Source organism: Carcharhinus amblyrhynchos, chromosome 8 (assembly GCF_965287045.1).
Source record: "Carcharhinus amblyrhynchos chromosome 8, sCarAmb.v2.hapA, whole genome shotgun sequence".
In the NCBI taxonomy this organism is placed as follows: Eukaryota; Metazoa; Chordata; class Chondrichthyes; order Carcharhiniformes; family Carcharhinidae; genus Carcharhinus; species Carcharhinus amblyrhynchos.
Window position 1 is genome coordinate 13,851,713 of NC_137331.1, and position 20,632 is coordinate 13,872,344.

Here is a 20,632-nt window from a genome sequence, read left to right on the forward strand (position 1 = left end):
AGTATTCCCCTTTTTAACCTAGAGACTGTTGACAATTTTTTTTTAAATGGCCTTATCCGTACAGTTTCTTCAAATATGCCAGATACCGCCTGGAATTTCACCCATCTCTGATTGGAAAATCCTTCTCTTTTGAAACAATGCAGAGAGCTTATTCTCACTTGGTCTTCCTACACTTGCACTTTAATCCATTGTTGCGTTTCCCCCGTCTTATGATATTTGAAGTGTGAGGACCCATAATTTTTTCTTAGGATGTTTCTTTGATGTTTTCGATTAAACAAAATCTTGAACTCTTTGCTGCTTTTCTTTCTGTAATTTCCTAATAATGTTAGGGGCTGTGGGTTTTATCAGAAAAAGAAGTTTAAAGTTAAAGTTTATTTTATTAGCCACAAGGCTTACATTAATACTGCATTTAAGTTACTGTGGAAATTCTCTAGTTGCCACACTCTGGTGCCTGTTCGGGTACGCTGATGGAGGATTTAGCATGGCCAACGCACCTAGCCAATACATCTTTCGGACAGTGGGAGGAAACTGGAGCACCTGGAGAAAACCCATGCAGGCATGGGAAGAAAGTGCAGGCTCCACACAGACAGTGACCCAAGCCGGGAATGGAAGCCAGGCCCCTGGCACTGTGAGGCAGCAGTGCTAACCACTGTGCCGTCATGCCATCCCAAGACTCGATTTGCACACAGGCTGTTAGTAGAATAGGGACACAGCATAATACAGTAAAACAATCAAGTCGGAGCGATAAGCTGTGGTACGTTGCAAAGGAGTGAGGCAATGGGCAGATGGTCTCTACTATAATATCAGGAGTATTATAGACAAAATGGATGAGTTCATGGTGAGGATTGACATGTGGAATTGTAATATCGTAGCCATCACAGAGACGTGGTTGAAGGAAGGGCAATATTGGCAAATTAGGAGCAGCTGTAGACCATTCGATCCCTTGAGCATGTTTTGCCATTCAACGAGATGGTGGCAGAGCTGATTATGGCCTCAACTCCACATTCTATTTCCCCCTGATAACTTTTGGCTCCCTAGTTAGTCAAGAATTTATCTACTTTTGCCTTAAAAATATTCATTCGGCATGTCTCCACGACCATCTGGGAAAGAGTGACAAAGATTCACGACCCTCTTGAGAGAAAAAAATCTTCTAATTGCCACTTTAAAAGTAAGATCGTTACATGTTGACCTAAAACGTTCTCTTGTGCACATTTAATGAAATCCACTCCAGTTGATTTCAACTTTCCCAGCATCAATTAAGATAAGCATAATGTGCGGCTCATTACAGTGGTGAACATCTCCATTCACAGTGCTACAGCTCCCACGCCTCAGGGAATTCTACCAGATGTGGGTCCTGAGGCACAACATTCCTGCCCACTGGAGCATCATAGTGACAGTCATCTCTCCTCCTCATAGAATCATACAATCCTACAGTGCAGAAGAAGGCCATTCGACCTGTCAAGCCTGCCACGGACCACAGTCCCACCCAGGCCCTATCCCCATAACCCCATGCATTTACCCTGCTTGTCCCTCTCACACTAAGGGCCAATTTAGCATGGCCAATCCATGGCCTAACCCTCACATCTTTGGACTCTTCCTGCACTCAGGTGCGGTGACTTTCATCCTTTGGCATTGACTCTAACACTCGCACTACATCCCTTTGAAGTCCTTGTATCTGAGCTGGCAGAGTGTGTGCTAGTCAAATGCACATACTCAGATGTGTCTTCCCCCTCTCAATGCTTGAGCAGTGATCTGGCCCTGTGGGAGTTTGGGGGTGGGGTGGAGAGGCTAAGCGGGAGGGGGGTTTTACAGGGGTGGCAGTGAGGGAGCTGAGCTGGGATCTGTATCAGACGTGAAAGGAGTTATTCAGGTATGGACCTTATCATCGTGAAAGCACTTTGTGATGCATGGCATTATTTAACCATGTTTGCTTATGATGCAACTTCATCCTTTCACTTCCACTCACACTAACATCCCATTATGCGTAGTGAACTGACAGCACGGTGTCCTCCTCGACCACTGACAGCCCTGCTGGTTTCCTCCACCTTAGTCACACTGCTCTGCTGTGACAGTTTGCTGCTGTGAGGGATCTGGTCAAAGGTCAGACAGTGTGGATGCATCCTGCTAATGGGTGACATGAGGCCAAGTGGATGGGTTAATGAGCATGGCACTGTTCTTTATTCATCCACCCAGTGGCGAATTAACTATCACCTGGACCCCTAGACTGAGCTTTAGTAAGGCCCCCTGAGCTTGCCCCGTGCCCCACCCTTCGTTGAATAGAATAAAGATAGCTTATATTGTTGTACTATGTATAATGTACTACATGTATAATATCATAAGGTTATATGAATCAATTACAGCCCTTTTATTCATTTATTTTTCATTTTCTTTACATTTGTACTTTAAAAAGCTTTATTCACCCTTAAAAGGGTTGACTGCTGAGGTGTTCCCGACAGGAAGGGAACATTCCTGCCTGGTGATTGTCAAGCGATGTCCATTCATCCGTTGTCTTAGTGTCTGCATGGTCTCGCCAATGTACACTGCCTCGGGAGATCCTTTCCTGCAGAGTATCAAGGAGACAATGTTGGCTGAGTCACAAGAGTGTGTACTGTGTACCTGGTGGATGATGTACTCACGTGAGATGATGGCATCCGTGTCGAAGATCTGGCTCACTGTACCACAAGCCCATGGATAATTTCATGATGCTCCACTTCTCCAGCTTCCACCCTAAACACGTTACAGAAGCCATTCCCTATGGACAAGGCCTCCGTATACACAAGATCTGCTCAGAGGAGGAGGATCGCAACAGACACCTACAGACTCTTAAAGGCGCCCTCGTAAGAACACGATACGGCACTCAACTCATCGATCAACAGTTCTGATGCACCACAGTGAAAAACCACACAGACCTCCTCAGAAGACAAACATGGAACACGGTGGACAGAGTACCCTCCATCATCCAATACTTCCTTGGAGCGAAGAAGTTACGACATCTTCTCCAGAGCTTTCAACATGTTATTGATGAAGACGAACATCTCGCCAACACCATCCCCCACACCTCCATTTCTTGCCTTCAAACAACTGCACAACCTCAAATAGATCTTTATATACAGCAAAGTACCCAGCCTTCAGGAGAACAGTCACCACAACACTACACAACCCTGCCACAGCAACCTCTGCAAGACGTGCCGGACCATCGATACAGATGTCAACATCTCACATGAGAACACCATCCACCAGGTACATGGTACATACTCTTATGACTTGGCCAACATTGTCTACCTAATATGCTACAGGAAAGATGTCCTGAGGCATGGTACATTGGCGAGACCACACAGACACGACAACAAATGAATGGACACTGCTCGACATTCGCCAGCATCTCCATCACGACATTCACCACGCAGGGGTGTTCCTTTCCTGTTGGGGAGCACTTCAGCAGTCAAGGGCATTCAGCCTCTGATCTTTGGGTAAGCGTTCTCCAAGGCGGCCTTCACAACACACGACAGCGCTGAATCACTGAGCAGAAACTGATAGCCAAGTTCCGCACACATGAGGACGGCCTTAACCGGGATCTTGGGTTCATGTCACACTATCTGTTACTCTCACGACTTGCCTAGTCTTGCAAAATCTCACTAACTGTTCTGGCTGGAGACAATTCACACCTCTTTAACCTGTGTTTAACCATTTCTCCACTCACATTGTCTGCACTTATAAAGACTTGATTACCTGCTAAGACTCACATTCCAACCATTATCTTGTAATTGAGTGTGTGTCTCTATGTACCCTGTTTGTGAACTGAACTCTTCACTCATCTGATGAAAGGGCAATGTTCCAAAAGCTCGTACTACCATAAACCTATTGGACTTTAACCTGGTGTTGCGAGACTACTTACTGTGCCTGCCCCAGTCCAACGCTGGCAACTCCACATCATAGACATTCAACTCAGGGAAAAAGATTCTGACCGTCAACCCTGTCTATAACTCTTATAATTTTATAGACTTCTATCATGTCTCCCCTCAGTTTCCAGTTGCTCCCGAGAAAACAACCCTAGTTGGTCCAGCCTCTCCTTGCAGCTCATATCCTCTAATCCAGGCAGCATCTCTTCTGCACCCTCTCCAAAGCCTCCACGCCCTTCCAGAATTGAATGTGATACTCTAAGTGTGGCCTTACCAAAGTTTTATCAAGCTGCAACATGACATCCTGACTCTTGCAGTCAATGACCTATGTCCTTCCCATGTCTGTGTGGGTTTCCTCCGAGTGCTCCTAGTGGTTTCCTTCCACAGTCCAAAAACGTGTAGTTTAGAATTGCCCCTTAGTGTCCAAAGATGTGTGAGTTTGATGGGTTGGCCATGATCAATGTGTGGGGTTATGGGGAGAGGGAGTACTCTTTTGGAGGGTCAATGCAGAGTCGATAGACAAAACGACCTTCTTTGGCACTATAGGGATTCTGTGATTCTATGGACTCTAGGTAGGAATTTTTACTTAAGAACATTGTATAATGGGCCATTTGTTTCAGAGTTAGCCAACAATTGGACAACATTTGTAACTTTGACCCTCACTATTGACAACCTATCAGTCACATTGGCTTTTTAGCCTGTGCCCGAGTTGCTGAAACACATTGGCCCACCTCTGACCCTTCACTACTTCTGGGGCTGTCTACTCCAACTCCTATTCTAGCCTGCCACCTCCAGGCTAAAAATCCAAAATTAGGCTGGGTTCTCGGAGCCAGATATTCTCCCATCCTTGAACACTTGACTTGGCAGCGACAATCTGGGCCACTGTAAAGTTCAAGATGCTCGGACCACTGAGCATTGGTTTGTTTTCTTCAGGTTCTCCTTTATTTGTCTCTTTAGTTAAGGGAAAATAAATCATTTTCATATTTGAGATGAGAGCTGCATCAGGTCTGAAATAAATTAACCGTTTTTTGACTTTCACATTCCATTTGTTGAACCCCATTTCCCATGGTGCGTGATGACTTGTGCGGCTGCTGATTTTCCTGGGAATGCTGTGTGTGTGGCGTGGAAAACAATTGGGGCATGAACACAATGGAAACTCATGAAAGCTCTCCATATTGCATGTAAACCCAATCAGAAACAGATTGCCTCAGAGGAGTGCAATAATTAACTACACCTTGTTTTAATCAGCCCCAAGGCCTGAATCCTGAGTTCATTTCAGCGGAATACATTCTGAATCCTCTTGATCTTCATCTAATAGACTGTGGGTATGCCCATGGCCAGCTGGGTTTCCACTCAACTGCTCAGCTCTCAGAGGGTTTGGAAAAAAAAGAGGTAAATTCTTGAGTATTTGAAAGGATTCATAATTATTGAATTTCATAGAGGAAGTTGTAGATATAAGTTACAGAAAGAAAAGGGTGTTAAATGTGTTGACAGGTGATAATAGCTGGATTCCTTGGAAAACTTGATATCAAAACAAGTTCTAAAGTCCATGACTTGTTCCCAAGGTTTCTGGAAAATAAACAAAACTTATGAGGTGAGCTGTTTTGAGTTTGGGAATCCCAGAAGAATTGGTTCTGGAAGTTGATGGTTTTAATTTTCTTCCTATTTATTTCCCACCCACGGCCATCCTGATTGATCGGCTGGAGGCCTTTTGGCAGGGAAGCTTACACGTAAGTGGCAACTAAAGCTGCGCTGGGAGCTACCGAGTGTCGGAGTGACCTTGATCGCAGGGGAGCGGCGGATGATGGTGGTACTGCTCGTGGTGGGGGGTCTGATCTAAGAGTGAGAGGTGATGGTCTGACACAGAATGGGGGTTGGGGGAGGGGTGGGGGGGGGGGTCATTGATATTCGGGGAGAGAATGGAATTTTCTGAGTAGCTCAGGTGAAAGATTCTTGGCCCAAAGGCGGTGCTGTAAAGGCACACAGCTCATGGATTCAGCCACTCTTTGCAATATAATGGATTTCCTGAGGTCCGGAACCCCCAGTTGAATTACGCTAAAAATAGAATTTCTGTTAACATGAAGTCATGTTACCTCATTATAATACTTAAATGCCCAGCTCACCTCCTGTGAATGGATTGGTCACCTGTGCCTTGTCCCTCATCCATTAAAACCAGATGTGGTTCCTGTTCCAGATTTTTGGAATTTTTTAACCAACTCTAACTCATGTAATTTTAGGAGTTAAGATTAAGCCGGTAATCATTGCTATAGGCTGTTATAATAATGAATAGTGCTGATACATGAGGAGTAACTGTTAGACCACACACAGTAAGACTGCTTGGCCTTGAGTTTCCTTCACATTTCACCTATCATCTGGGGCAAATCACATTTAAAAGAACACAGAATTATTGGCGTGAATAATTTGAGGTGGTGTAATCTTTGCAGTTGGATCTTTAACGTATCTCTATTCTAACCTTCATCCAAACAAATCTCCAACCAAATAATAGATTACACCTCATTTTCCAAATTCAAGGTTCCTCCAATCGTTTTTTAACATTGCAACTATTACTGGTGATTAGGAATTGAAATTTTAAGCATTTGAAAAGAAATTCTCACTAAGACCTGCTTTGTATTTTTTTTGTTTCTTATAATGAATGTTTGTAGCATAAACACAAACCAATAAGCGAATGCTTTAAAATCTGTAAAGGGTGTGCTTCAATAATGGTTAAATGAGCGGACCCTTAAAATTTAATACTCAAAGAAGAATACCATGCCATGGGGCAGCACTGCTGCTTCACAGCTCCAGGGACCTGGGTTCGATTCCCAGCTCTGCTCACTGTTTGTGTGGAGTTTGCACATTCTCCTAGTGTCTGCGTGAGTTTCCTCTGGGTGCTCCGGTTTCCTCCCACGTTCTAAAGATGTGCAGGTTAGGTTGATAGGCCAGGCTAAGAAATTGCCCCTTAGTGCCCAGGGGTTTGTAGGTTAGCGGGATTAGTGGGTATAGTATGCAGGGATATGGGGGTAGGGCCTGGGTGGGATTGTGTTTGGTGCAGACTCGATGGGCTGAATGGCCTCTTTCTGCACTGTAGGGTTCTAATACTCTATTGCAGGTTGGACGTTTTGTTGAATCTTGGCTGTTTATTCTCACTTACACCCAATTACATCCATTTTAAGTTTAGATGTATTCTGAGGGTGCAGGGCAGATATTTGGGTGTAATTTGACATTGACTAAATGGGTACTTTTTTTGACTGTGCCCAAGAGGAAGCCCTAGGTTTGTCATCTGACAGTTATTGATCTTCTTTAGTTGACAGGATGAATATCAATGCCAACCGCTGTGACTTTTCTGAGTCCTATAAACAATAAAGGTAATCAAAGACAGAACTATTTTACAGATATTTAACTTCTGTTATTCTGAAGTAAGAACAAGGAACACTCCAGAGTAATAACTAATTGGTTGGAAGTGAGGTGAGGGTGGTGGGGTGGCAGGACAGGGTTGGCGTGGCGGGGGGTGGGGGGTTGCAACGTCAATGGGAGGAGATCAGATCTGGTGCAGATGAAACGGAATCAAAGATTGGCAAATTAAACTATAATTGAATGATGGGGTATCTTTAAAGAAAAAGTGGTTTGGTTTATTCAAACTACATTCTCACAAGGTGTAAAAATAGGGCAAACAAATCCAGAGCTCCCAGAAAAAGAGATAGAGAACAAGACGAAATAGAAAAAGGGTGTTTCTGACGAATATCAGTTGGATAATACAATTGAGAATCAGATTTAATATTAAAGGTTTGAAGGGCAATTGAAAAAAAGAATTGTCCAAATTGTTGCAAAGCCATAAGGCCATAGGAACAGGAGTCAGCCATTCAGCCCTCCAAGTCTGCTCCATCATTCAATAAGATCATGGTTGATCTAACACTCACTGCATCCACTTCCCTGCCTTATCTCCATAACCCTTGATGAGTACATGGGATTTAATGGGATTGAGGGTTACAGATAGGTCTAGTAGGTAGGGATATAATCAGTGCAACATGTGGGCCGAAGGGCCTGTTTGTGCTGTAGTTTTCTATGGTCTATGTTCTATGTAACCCTTAGTTCCCCCACTGATTAAAAACCAACCAAAATCAGCTTGAAAATGTTCAAGGGCTCAGCCTCCACAGCTTCCTGGGATAAAAAATTCCAAAGATTCTTTGTGAGATGATGTTCTCTCTCAACTCCATCTTAAATGAGATCCCCCATCCCCCTTCTGTGATTATGCTTTCTGGTCCTACACTCTCCTATTTAATTTATCTCTAATCAGAATTACAAGACTTAACTAAACTGCGATGAGAAATTTACATATAATTAGCCAATGCTAACAACTTTCATAATTATTTTTCAACTGTCAGCCCAAATTACCTGATTCATTGAGTTCAATTTCACAGCAGTGTATGCTGATATTTGAACTCCTAACCCCCAGGCTAATATATAAATACCATGACCACTGGGTAACCATACCTGTAAATTAGGATGGATGCTATAAAGGCCTGCTTGTGTTTGTCTTTTAGTTTATTCTTACGTGAAGCTGGCTTGAGACTGTCCAGATTTGTTTGACATTGGACTCTTATAGTTACCAGTTCGAAACAACCTTCAACCTAGTAGTCTGGGTTGGATTTCAATGGAGGTCTGAGACAGATGGTGGGAAGTGTGCAGTAACCCAAAATACCACCCTGTTTCTTTACTGTATCAGGTTATTAAAACAAATGTATCTGATAGGTTTCTGATAGACAGGGGAATTAAGGGTTATGGGGAGAAAGCAGGAAAGTGGAACTGATCCACTTCAGATCAGCCATGATCTTATTGAATGGCGGGGCAGGCTCGAAGGGCTAGATGGCCTACTCCTGCTCCTATTTCTTACGTTCTTATGTATCTTTTTTCATTTTGACTGGAGTTCTTTTCTTCACAATTCCTATACTATCAGTACCAGAGAAAAATCTAGTTAGTCGTAACTCCCATTCATTTAATTTTGATTATCGTCGGCCCTGAGCACTCATTATATCAGTTACTATATCAACTCTGTACCTGAGTGGAAGGTACATTTCAACAAACATAACTGCTAGCAATAAGTGGAATGGAGAACAGTTATGTTAAAGTAAATGTCAGGCATGTCAGGAGTCACCTCATTTTATATATACGTATATTGATACAAGTTAGTCAGGATACGTCATCCTAATGTCAGACAGAGGGAGCCCCAATTAGGTAACCACCAGAACAATATTTAAGTTCCAGCTTGGCCATGAGCCAGCAGTAATAAGTCTCATGTTTTCATCATCTGTTCACTGTCAACCTGGGCTCTTTCTTATCATTGGATTGTTTCTAACCGATCTGCTGCTTTGGCTGTAGATTCTTCTGTTCTGCAATGATGAGCCTTTATTATATATTAGAATCTTAAACTGTATGTGAAATACCTTTCAGATTATTGCTTCAGTTGCAGCGGAACAGTTTTATAATTAAGCTATAATCGCCTTTACCATATCAGTTAATTCTATTTTATGCTATTTATATAAAATGCCAAAATGACATTTATACATTATCGTTTTATTAATGAAATGATCTGAAGCATTTCTTGGAAGGTGGGTGGGCACTGATCAGGAACTCAAAGAGAAACTGAGGACGTGATACATTTAAAGATGCCAGTTTTAATGAGGACATTTGAGAGTGAAGAACAATAACAGGACAATCCCAAATCGCTGGAATGTGCTGGCTGGGGGATCTAATACTAATGATAATGCAGGGGATGAAGGCGAATGACAGAAAACCAGAAACATAATTGGTGTGAATTGAAATATATGATCTGAAGAGGCACAACTGGGCTGGAAAAATGCCATAAAAGGGATTAATAGCTTAGGAAGAGTTTTGAAATCAATATGCTGGGGAATGGGGAACCAAACCTCACTCCAGCTCAGTTGATTGCACCCTTGCCTGAGTTAAAAGGTCAACTTTGAGCCCCCTACAAATTTAGACTCATAATTTAGACTGACACTTCAATTTTGTAGCACAGAGGTGCTGTGTTGTTGAAAGTGATGTATGTTTTATGAAATACTAAACTCATCCACATCTCAGATGTAAAAGATCTCAGAGTTCTCACAATCCTGGCCAACATTTAACTCTCGATGAAAACAACTAAAACAAAAAATTACTGACATTCAATGGACATCATTGGGATTAAAAATCTTGAAAGGAAGATGAAGAAGCTCATGAACTCCTCGTGTTGAGTGACAGTTCAACCCGACCCTAGGTTTAGCGTTAAATCACGTGGTAGAGAAGAAAATTTTAGGGTTCCAATATTATTGGAACCAATATTATTGAAAAGAGATAGAGATACTTTGGCTTCAAGGTATTGGGGTGATACTGCCCCATCTTAACACAACTTCTCTCAACCCCTTGCCACTGATTAGTCATGTTGTTTGCCTGACGTTCATTACTGGATGAGCAAAATAAAGCTGTTGTCTTTGATCTCTACCCACCAACTGTATTCCCTTAGTCACTACCTCAGGCCAAACCAGACCGATGGCAACTATTGTATCTTATTTTGCCTTTTCTGAGCGTCTGACCCTTTATATTTTCTAACAAGTCCACACCTTTTTACATCAAGTATCTCAATCCTTGCTCAGCTCATCTGCTGCTGAAACATGGGTTTGTTACTTCCAGATTTAAGTATCTGTAGACTAAAACGATCAGCCTCTTACGTTCCACCCACTGTAAGCCTGAGCTCAACCCACTGTACCCTAACTTTCACCAGGTCCTGTTCACCGTCATACCTACATTGGCCCTCAGTTTGACAACGCATCAATTTTAAAATTCACAGCCCAGGAACTATCATTGATTGAAGGAAAGTGGATTCAGAGTGGGGACCCAATCATGGCTGACGCAACGGATCATCCTAGCCCCGTAAGAAAGTCAAAGGGGTGGGGGATTCAGAATTTTGTAAGGAGGTGTCCTGTGCATTGGACGGAAGGTGGGGAGAGTAGGCACTCAGGACTCAGCTATTGAATAGGGTGGTCACCTCCCTGACATAATGGGGGCAAAAGGCCAGGGGATCAAGGCTGCCAAGAACAAATGGGTGACCAACTGTCAAAAAGGGGTGCTCCAGCTGGCAATGAATGCATGACTGTCGGATTTTGGCCTGGTAGTGATAAGGGAAAATAGAGGGTGGGCAGACCCCTGAGAAATAGGAGGACACTGGAGATGAAGTTTAAGTTTAAAAAGCCTTTGTTTAAAAAGGGCTGCAGGGAAAAGCCTGGGAACTACAGGCCAGTGAGCCTCACGTCTGTGGTGGGTAAACTGTTGGAAGGTATTTTGAGAGACAGGATCTACAGGCATTTAGAAATGCAAGGACTGACTAGGGACAGTCAGCATGGCTTTGTAAGTGGAAAATCATGTCTCACAAATTTAATTGAGTTTTTTGATGGAGTAACCAAGAAGGTAGATGAGGGCAGTGTAGTTGATGTTGTCTATATGGACTTTAGCAAGGCCTTTGACAAGGTACCGCATGGTAGGTTGTTGCATAAAGTTAAATCTCACAGGACCCAGGGTGAGATATCCAAATGGTTACAAAATTGGCTTGATGACAGAAGCCAGAGAGTGCTTGTAGAGGATCGTTTTTCAAACTGGAGACCTCTGACCAGCGATGTGTCTCAGGGATCGGTGCTGGGTCCACTGTTACTTATCATTTATATTAATGATTTTGATGAGAATATAGGAGGCATGGTTAGTAAGTTTGAGATGACACCAAGATTGGTGGCATAGTGGACAGTGAAGAAGGTTATCTCGGATTGCAATGAGATGTTGATCAATTGGGCCAATGGGCTGACAAATGGCAGATGGAGTTTAATTTAGACAAATGCGAAGTAACGCATTTTGGTAGATTGAACCAGGGCAGGACTTACTCAGTTAATGGGGGGTAGGATGTTGGGGAAAGTTACAGAACAAAAAGATCTAGGGCTACATGTTCATAGCTCCTTGAAAGTGGAGTCACAGGTGGACAGAGTAGATGAAAGCAGCAAATCTAAAATAGTAGCATCTCACAGGTCACTGATGATCTCTTTACTGGAGTTGGACAATACATTTCATAATGCAAACTTGCAGGGGTAGAGGGCATTGGGTTTCACTGTTATTGCTGGCTGGGCATCATTGATTAGTACCTATTGTTGTGACCAGCAATGCACCCAATGACCGCTCACTCAGATTTGTATACAGATTTGTCTTCCACACCTTCAATATCTAACCTACCTGCAGCCATGACAAGGTCTTCCTCCACTTGTGTGCTTACTTTCTGCACTGCTGCTGTAACTTGTTCATCCATCAGAAGTCCAGGCTGCCTCAGATTTTTACTCCAACTCCCAAGGTGTGGATGGAAAACAGGGGACAAGAGAAATCCTTCAAAGAGATGGCTACTCAACCCTCTACAGGAACCCAGGCAAAGGCACCGAGGTGATACACGAATGTTAGCCGCCCAGCAGGATAACTATTGAGGAAAATTTTGGACTTCTGAAGATGTGATTTCAGTGCCTGCTCCGGTCAGGTGGTACCCTCCAGTACCCTTCTGCTAGGGTTTTGGACGTCGTACTGGTCTGCTGTGCTGTCTGCCTGAACTTGAGGACACAGAGGCCCTTGAAGGAGTCTGATCATCAGAGAGGGAGCAAGAATTTAGCAAGGAGGAGGATTTGGAGACAGAGAGGGAAGACGTTGAATACTACATGTGTGGATGACCCTGTCTGTCAATCTTCAGGGAGAGGATTTTCGTACTTTTCCTCACTGTCTCCAGCATTAGATCCAGGTAAACTTTGATGAAATGAGGGAATGCCCTAATATGGGTGTTAGGTCTCCAGCTCCCCTGTAATATCTCGATTCTTATTGGTGCTTTGGAAGATTTTGCATAATTAGCAGATTTTTCCCCTAGGACACTACAGACCTCAATGATGATGTACTGAAGAGTGCAAATCAGTTCCACAACTTATCTAACCCACCTTTATTTTCACCCCCACTGGCTGTAAGTGGAGGGGAAACTATCTCCATATTAATTAAGAGCTGTGGAAATCCAAAATGAAGTAAGTTCTCAGTGAAGGTGGTTTCTGACCTGAAAACAAACCCAGCTCACGTTAGAAGGATCTAGATAGGCTGGGCGAATGGGCCAGGAAATGGCAAATGGAATTTAATGTTGGCAAGTGTGAGGTGGTCCACTTTGGTAGGAAGAATGGTAGGAAGGACTATTACTTACGTGGCGAAAAACTGCAGCAGGCAACGGTGCAGAGGGACCTCGGGGTCCTTGTGCATGAGTCGCAAAAACCCAGCTTGCAGGTGCAGCAGGTGGTCAGGAAGGCGAATGGGATGCTGGCCTTCATAGCGAGGGGGATTGAATATAAAAGTAGGGAGGTCTTGCTGCAGCTGTATAGGGCATTGGTGAGGCCGCAGCTGGAGTACTGTGTGCAGTTTTGGGCGCCGCACCTGCGCAAAGATATTTTGGCCCTGGAGGGAGTGCAGAGGAGGTTTACTAGGCTGATACCGGAGTTGAGGGGATTGAGCTATGAGGAGAGGCTGAATAAACTAGGCTTGTACTCGTTAGAGTTTAGAAGAATGAGGGGAGATCTCATTGAGACGTATAAGATGATGAATGGGATGGATAGGATAGAGGTGGAGAGACTCTCCCCGCTCAAAAAAGACAGTAGGACTAGGGGGCACAGCCTCAAGATAAAGGGGAGGCGGTTTAGAACGGAGTTGAGGAGGAACTTCTTCACTCAAAGGGTGGTGAATCTCTGGAATTCTCTGCCCGTTGAAGTGGTGGAGGCTGCCTCGCTAAATATTTTTTAGAAGCGGGTTGATGGGTTCTTGATAAGAGAGGGGATTAAGGGTTATGGGGAGAGGGCGGGAAAGTGGAACTGAGCCACAACAGATCAGCCATGATCTTATTGAATGGCGGGGCAAGCTCGAAGGGCTAGATGGCCTACTCCTGCTCCTATTTCTTATGTTCTTATGTTCTTATGTTCTTAGCCCTCTCTGTGTTGAAAATCCAGTCATCCATCTTTACCTCTCTCCCTCCTCTCCCTATAATCACTTCTTAAAAAATACTTCTCTTACCAAGCTTTGACCACCCATCCTTGTACATTTTTAGCATCTGTCCTGATGTGACTTGGTGTCTAATTTTGATTTACAGGGCTCTTGTGAAAAAAACGTAGTTCCGTTCGCTATGTTTAAAGTTGTATTTAGCCCAAGTTGTTATTTGGCTTGATTTCAATTTTTGTCAAGCGCTGTAGGACATTTTTTACTATGTTAAAGATGCTACACAAATGCGAGTTGTTGTTGTTGAGGTAGTTCAGCTATGTCTAGCGAAAGACAAACAGGCATTTATCATCAGCCATGAACACACAGGCCAGCTATAATTGAATTTGTCATCATAACAATTTTATTGTGCAACACTGAATTGTGAAGTTGGGAGATATCTTGTAATCTAATAGGCAAGAAAGCAACACAATGGCACAGTGGTTAGCACTGCTGCTTCACAGCTCCAGGGACCCGGGTTCGATTCCTGGCTTGGGTCACTGTCTGTGTGGAGTTTGCACATTCTCCTCGTGTCTGCCTGGGTTTCATAGAACATAGAACATTGCAGCGCAGTACAGGCCCTTCGGCCCTCGATGTTGCGCCAACCAGTGGAGCCAATCTAATGCCCCTCTAACCTAAACTATTCCAATGTTATCCATCATATCCACTCCTCTGGGTGCTCCGGTTTCCTCCCACAGTCCAAAGATGTGCGGGTTAGGTTGATTGACCATGCTAAGAAATTGCCCCTTAGTGTCCAGGGATGTGTAGGTTAGAGGGATTAGTGGGCATAATATATAGGGATATGGGGTAGGGCCTGGGTGGGATTGTGTTCGGTGTAGACTTGATGGGTTGAAGGGCCTCTTTCTGCACTGTAGGCTTCTATGATTCAATTTTGGCCTTGGGTGACTGTGTGGAGTTTGCACGTTCTCCCTGTGTCTGCGTAGGTTTCTTCCTGGTGCTCCGGTTTCCTCTCACAGTCCAGTTTAGGTATATTGATCACTGGGGATAAATGGCCCCTTAATAACAGGGGGATTAACAGGGTAAATATATAGAGTTATTGAGATAGGGCCAGTATTGGTGCAGGCTTGATGGACTGAATGGCCCCTTCTGCACTGTAGTGTTTCTATGGTTCTATGAATGCAAAGAAGTTGTTGAGTTGGTCAAAAAGGAGCTGACATCAAGATGGGTGAAGAAAGAGAGTTGGGATAAATGATAATGATAGAGTGAAAGTTAAGTGGTAACTTTTCAACAGAAGAGGATGATGTTTGAAAGGCTGGAGAGGGGCAACGAGTGACACATGAAAAAATAACTGTGACTTTGGATCTGGGAAAACTTTAGTCCTGATCTCTGCCAAAATGAAGAAGCACGTTCTATGGTGAAAATCCCAGAAATGGCTTAAAATTCTAAGTTGTTTCTGAGCCCAATAATTCCCATCTTGACAGGGTGGGAGTGGAGTCAGGCCAGGCTTTGTGCTTACATGATTCACCAAGGCAGACGGTCATTTAAATCATCAGCTGCTTCCACTGAAGTGGGATTTTGGAGAAACAGAATTGTAGAATCTGGAACGTACGGATGAGAACAGGTGAGAGGAGATCTGAGTTTGATGGATTTTTGTGGATAGCCAGGATATTCCCTTGAAGGGGTAAAGTACTCCTCTGAATAAGTTCATAGAACACCACTAGGAGGGGTGAAACACCCTCTAGGAGAGGTAAGACATCATTTTTAAAAGGGTTATGCGTCCTTTTTAAAGGGGATTGTTAAAATGAATATGATTATGCATCTTTTCCAGAAGCTTGTTGGAGCTGTTAAGTCATAAAAGGGCTGTCCAGCAGTCAAAAAACTGTCAAGCTTGATATCTAATTTGTTAAAGCTTCCATGAAGTGTCAAAAAGATCAAGGAACTGTCCAAGGAAACAAGGTGAGTTTTCTGAGTGGGTCAGGGCAAAGGGATATGGTTTTGCATTAATTGGCACTAAATTGGCATGGGAGTGGTAGAGGGGCACTGAATTGACAGGGGGTTTTGGAGGCCATGCAAAGGTGGGTTGGTATAGGTCGGTGTGGGTCAGGCATAAGGAAAATGTGGAAGATTGAGGACTGAAGGAATGTGTTTGGTTATTTTTTAAGACATTATTTTAAAGCAGTGCCAGACTACAGGAGCAGGCCTTGTAAGTTTCATACCTGGCAGCACTTGTTCTGGGGTCATCTGCCAACACTCCATTTCAGTCCCCATTCCCTCACTGAAAATCTGATGGACATTTTTAGAGATCAGATTTGCCGAGCCAGGAAATCTCCCAACTTTGCAAATCCAACCTGGGGACGAAAGTCTGGCTCCTTGTCATATGGCTCTGTGTCCATCGGTATGGGAGAGGGAGTTACAACGATTTGCAAATTATGCTGTCTTGACTGTCAGAACAAAATGTATTCAGAAACCTAGATTTCTGTAAAGGTAATCAATCTAAAATGTTGGGCTATACTTTTCAGGTTCAGTGGAGATGGGGTTGGGAAGTGGGATTGGGAAAAGAAAATTTGATGGGATTTGCAACAGGATAGCTCCCTGATGCATCCCAGCCTCAAGGTGGCTTTCCCAGCCATGGGCTGGGAATGAAAGTAAACAACCAATTTGGATAATTAGGCCCCAGTGTGTTTATTGTCATCAGTGCAAACTCTGAGGCCAGCACAATGGAAGATACCTCCTGGCAGCAGGCCAGGTGACCATCGGAGCCAGACGTCCAATGATATGGCCTCATGAATGACAAACCACAAGCTTATCCATGACAGATCCAATGGAGAAATTTCGCCTCCACACGATGTCCATGTCAGCTTTGGGTCTCTCTATTTAATTAAATCATGCAGATAACTGAAGGTATCTCCATACATTCTCCACTTTGCCCTAAAAGGCTCATTATTCCCAGTGGGGCTGCTTGATTGGCATTGCTGCTGCCCTCTGTTTGGATTTGGGAACTCAAAGAACAAAGAAAATTCCAGCACAGGAACAGGCCGTTTCGGCCCTCCAAACTTGTACTGACTAGACTAAAACCCCCTACCCTTCCAGGGACCATATCCCTCCGTTCCCATGTTATTCATGTGTTTATCAAGACGCTCCTTAAAAGTCACTGTCATATCTGCATCCACTACCTCCCCAGCAGTGAGTTCAGATACCACCCTTTGTGTAAAAAACTTGCCTGGTATATCTCCTTTAAACTTCCCCCACATCGTAAACCTATGCTCCCTAGTAATTGACTCTTCCATCCCGGGAAAAAGTTTCTGACTGCTCACTCTGTCCATACCCCTCATAATCTTGTAGACTTCTATCAGTTCTCCACTCAACCTCCATCATTCCAGTGAGAACAAACTCCTCTTCTTCTCGGAGCTAATGCCCTCTATACCAGGCAACATCCTGATAAATCTTTTCTGTGCCCTCTTTAAAGCCCCCGCATCCTTCTGGTAGTGTGTAGACACCAGAATTGAACGCTATATTCCAAGTGCGGCCTAACTAAGGTTCTATAAAGCTGCAACATAACTTGCCAATTTTTAAACTCAATGCCCTGGCCGATGAAGGCAAGTACACCGTATACCCTCTTGACTACCTCCTCCACCTGTGTTGCCACTTTCAGTGACCAGATCCCTCTGCCGATCAATACACTTAAGGGTTCTGTCATTTACTGTATATTTCCTATTCGTACTAGACCTTCCAAAATGAATTACCTCACATTTGTCCAGATTAAACTTCATCTGCCATCTCTCCGCCCAAGTCTCCAACCGATCTACATCCAGTTGTATCATCTGATGGTCCTCATTACTATTCACAAGTCCACCAGCCTTTGTGTTGTCTGCAAACTTACTAATCAAACCAGTTACATTTTCCTCCAAATCATTTATATATATTACAAACAGCAAAGACCCCAGCGCTGATCCCTGAAGAATGCCAGTTGTCACAGCCCTCCATTCAAAAACGCACTTTTCCACTGTCACAATCTGTCTTCTATGACCGAGCCAGTTCTGTATTCCACCTTGCCAGCTCATCTCTGATCCCATGCAACTTCACCTTCTGCACAGTCTGCCATGTGGGATCTTGTCAAAGGCCTTAATGAAGTCCATGTAGATAACATCCTCTGCCCTACCCTCATCAATCATCTTCATCACTTCCTCGCAAAACTCAATTGCGTAAGTGAGGCACAACCTCCCCTTCACAAAATCATGTTGCCTTTTGCTAATGCATTCACTTATTTCCAAATGGGATTAAATCCTGTCTCGAAGAAACCTCCCCACTAATTTCCCTACCACTGACGTAAGGCTCGCTGGCCTGTAATTACTTGGATTATTCTTAATAATCTTCTTAAAGAAAGAAACAACATTGGCTATTCTCCAATCCTCCAGGATCTCCCCTGAAGCCAGTGAGGATACAAAGATTTCTCTCAAGGCCTCAGCAATTTCCTCCCTTGCCTCTCTCAGTATTCTGGGGTATATCCCATCAGGCCCTGGAGACTTGTCCACCTTAATGTTTCTTAAGAACACCAATACTTTTTGATCTCAGTATGACTCAAACTATCTACACACCCCTCCCAAGACTAGTCATCCAGCAAGTCTTTCTCTATGGTGAATACTGATGCAAAGTACTCATTTAATACCTCGCCGATTTCCTCTGGCTCCACGCATAGATTCCCTTTCCTGTCCTTGAGTGGGTTAACCGTCTCCTTGGCTACCCTCTTCCTCTTTATTTATGTATAAAAAGCCTTGGGATTTTCCTTAATCATGCTGGCCAATGACTTTTCATGACTCTTTGTAGCCCTCCTCACTCCTTGCTTAAGTTTCTTTCTACTTCCCTTGTATTCCACACTTGCTTCATGTGTTCCCAGTGTCCTAGCTTTGACAAATGCTTCCTTTCTCAATTTGACTAGGCTCACAATATCTCTTGTTATCCAAGGTTCCCAAAACTTGCCACACTTGTCCTTCATCCTTAGAGGAACGTGCCAGTCCTGAATCCCTATCAACTCATCCACCATTTTGAATGTGATAGTGAACACTGAGGAGGCTGCACCCTGGCAGATTACACTGTTGGGTTAGGAGCCCCGTGTGTGCCTGATGTGAAGGTCCTGACCCCCACTAGAAAATTCAGCCCGATAACTCGACTTCTGTCAACAAACATGCTGACAAGCTTGCCGAGAATTTCCAATAGTTTCTGTTTTTATTACACTGTAGCGAACAGAGGTTTGACTGAGCACCAAATTCTCTGCCTTGCTGGCAACAGCGATAGGATGCGAATGGCCAGAGAATGCATCACATTCTTTGAAATAGACACATGGCGACACCATCACCTGTAAGCTTCCTTTGTATACCATCCTGATTTTGAGCTTCAGTGTTCCTTCAGTTTCACTGGCTTAAAAGCCTGGAGTTTGCTTGTACGCACTGACACAGATGGATTGTTATGGTTCGAGGCTCACCACCATCTTCTCGAGTTGTAATTATTGTAACAATTTTATATGTATAATAAAGTTGGCCTTGCCAGTGGTGCTCACATCCCAAAAATAAATTGAAGAAAAGGAGAATGTTGTAGTTTAATTGGAAGTTTAACTGTGTTCTGTAGACCACTGAGTTGGATTCATACACCACAGGTTGCATTTTATGTGTAGGTTGTGACCCTTCCCACCAGCAAAAAAATTAGGAGCAAGTCCCTCTCTGTTGGTCAGGAGCCCATGACTAGATCTTATGGTTAGCAGGCAGTTAATTGTCAGAAGTTGTGGCTTCCACCCCCATGAGAATGCCCAGCCTTTGAGAACTACCAGTCAATCTGATGGCCAGCAACTGTCCATCCCAGCAGCACCACCAAAGGCAAGTTCCTAATGAGAAGCCATGGAGGAAGGCAGACTGGAAGGTAAGTGGGGTGGTCTCACCAGGCTCTGGCAAGGATGGGATGGGGTGTGCTGCAGTCGGGATGCTAGTGGGACAAGGACTTCAAGTAGGGGTGGCCCTTTTCACTGGGGGATAGGTCAATTGGCCATTTGTGGATCTCAGTTGGCCCAAAGCAGGCGCCATCCAACACCCACACCATAGCTGGTAGAAGTAAACAGTGGAGGATTTTCATTTAATTCAACAACTGTTCTCCATCAAACTCTCTCCCTGTCTCCCAATTCCAAAAGACGTTAAACACTCTATAAATGGCACAGCACCCACTCCCAACATGCATGGCAAGTGACTTTATGACCCAACTGCCTGCTAGGCCAGTCCTGAGGAGGGCATGGGCATAAAATTCCCACCTATCATCTGTACCCTAAAGAAATTCCTGGTGCCTTACTAATGGCTAAACACCCATCACTTTATATCAAAATAAATGCAATATTTTTTCTGATGTTCCCCAACAGCCAAGTGGGATAGTTGAGGTTTTGGTATTTTTATTGGGATCAGGAATGGCAGGGAATGTTCTCATTCCTTCATACCAACCAAGTGACATTGAACCCATTTGCTCGCTTTTAACCATAATCCTGTCATGAGTTGCATATGATGAAACTCCCTCCGGCACTTCGTAATAACTTTTATTACATTAGTGGATAAGGAATAACTGTGATTATGTATGAAATCAAGATCAACAGCAAAGAATTCTGTGACAGAAAATAGGTTTATCGACATTGGAGCTAAGGCCCCAAGTAATTGTATAAAACCTACCTC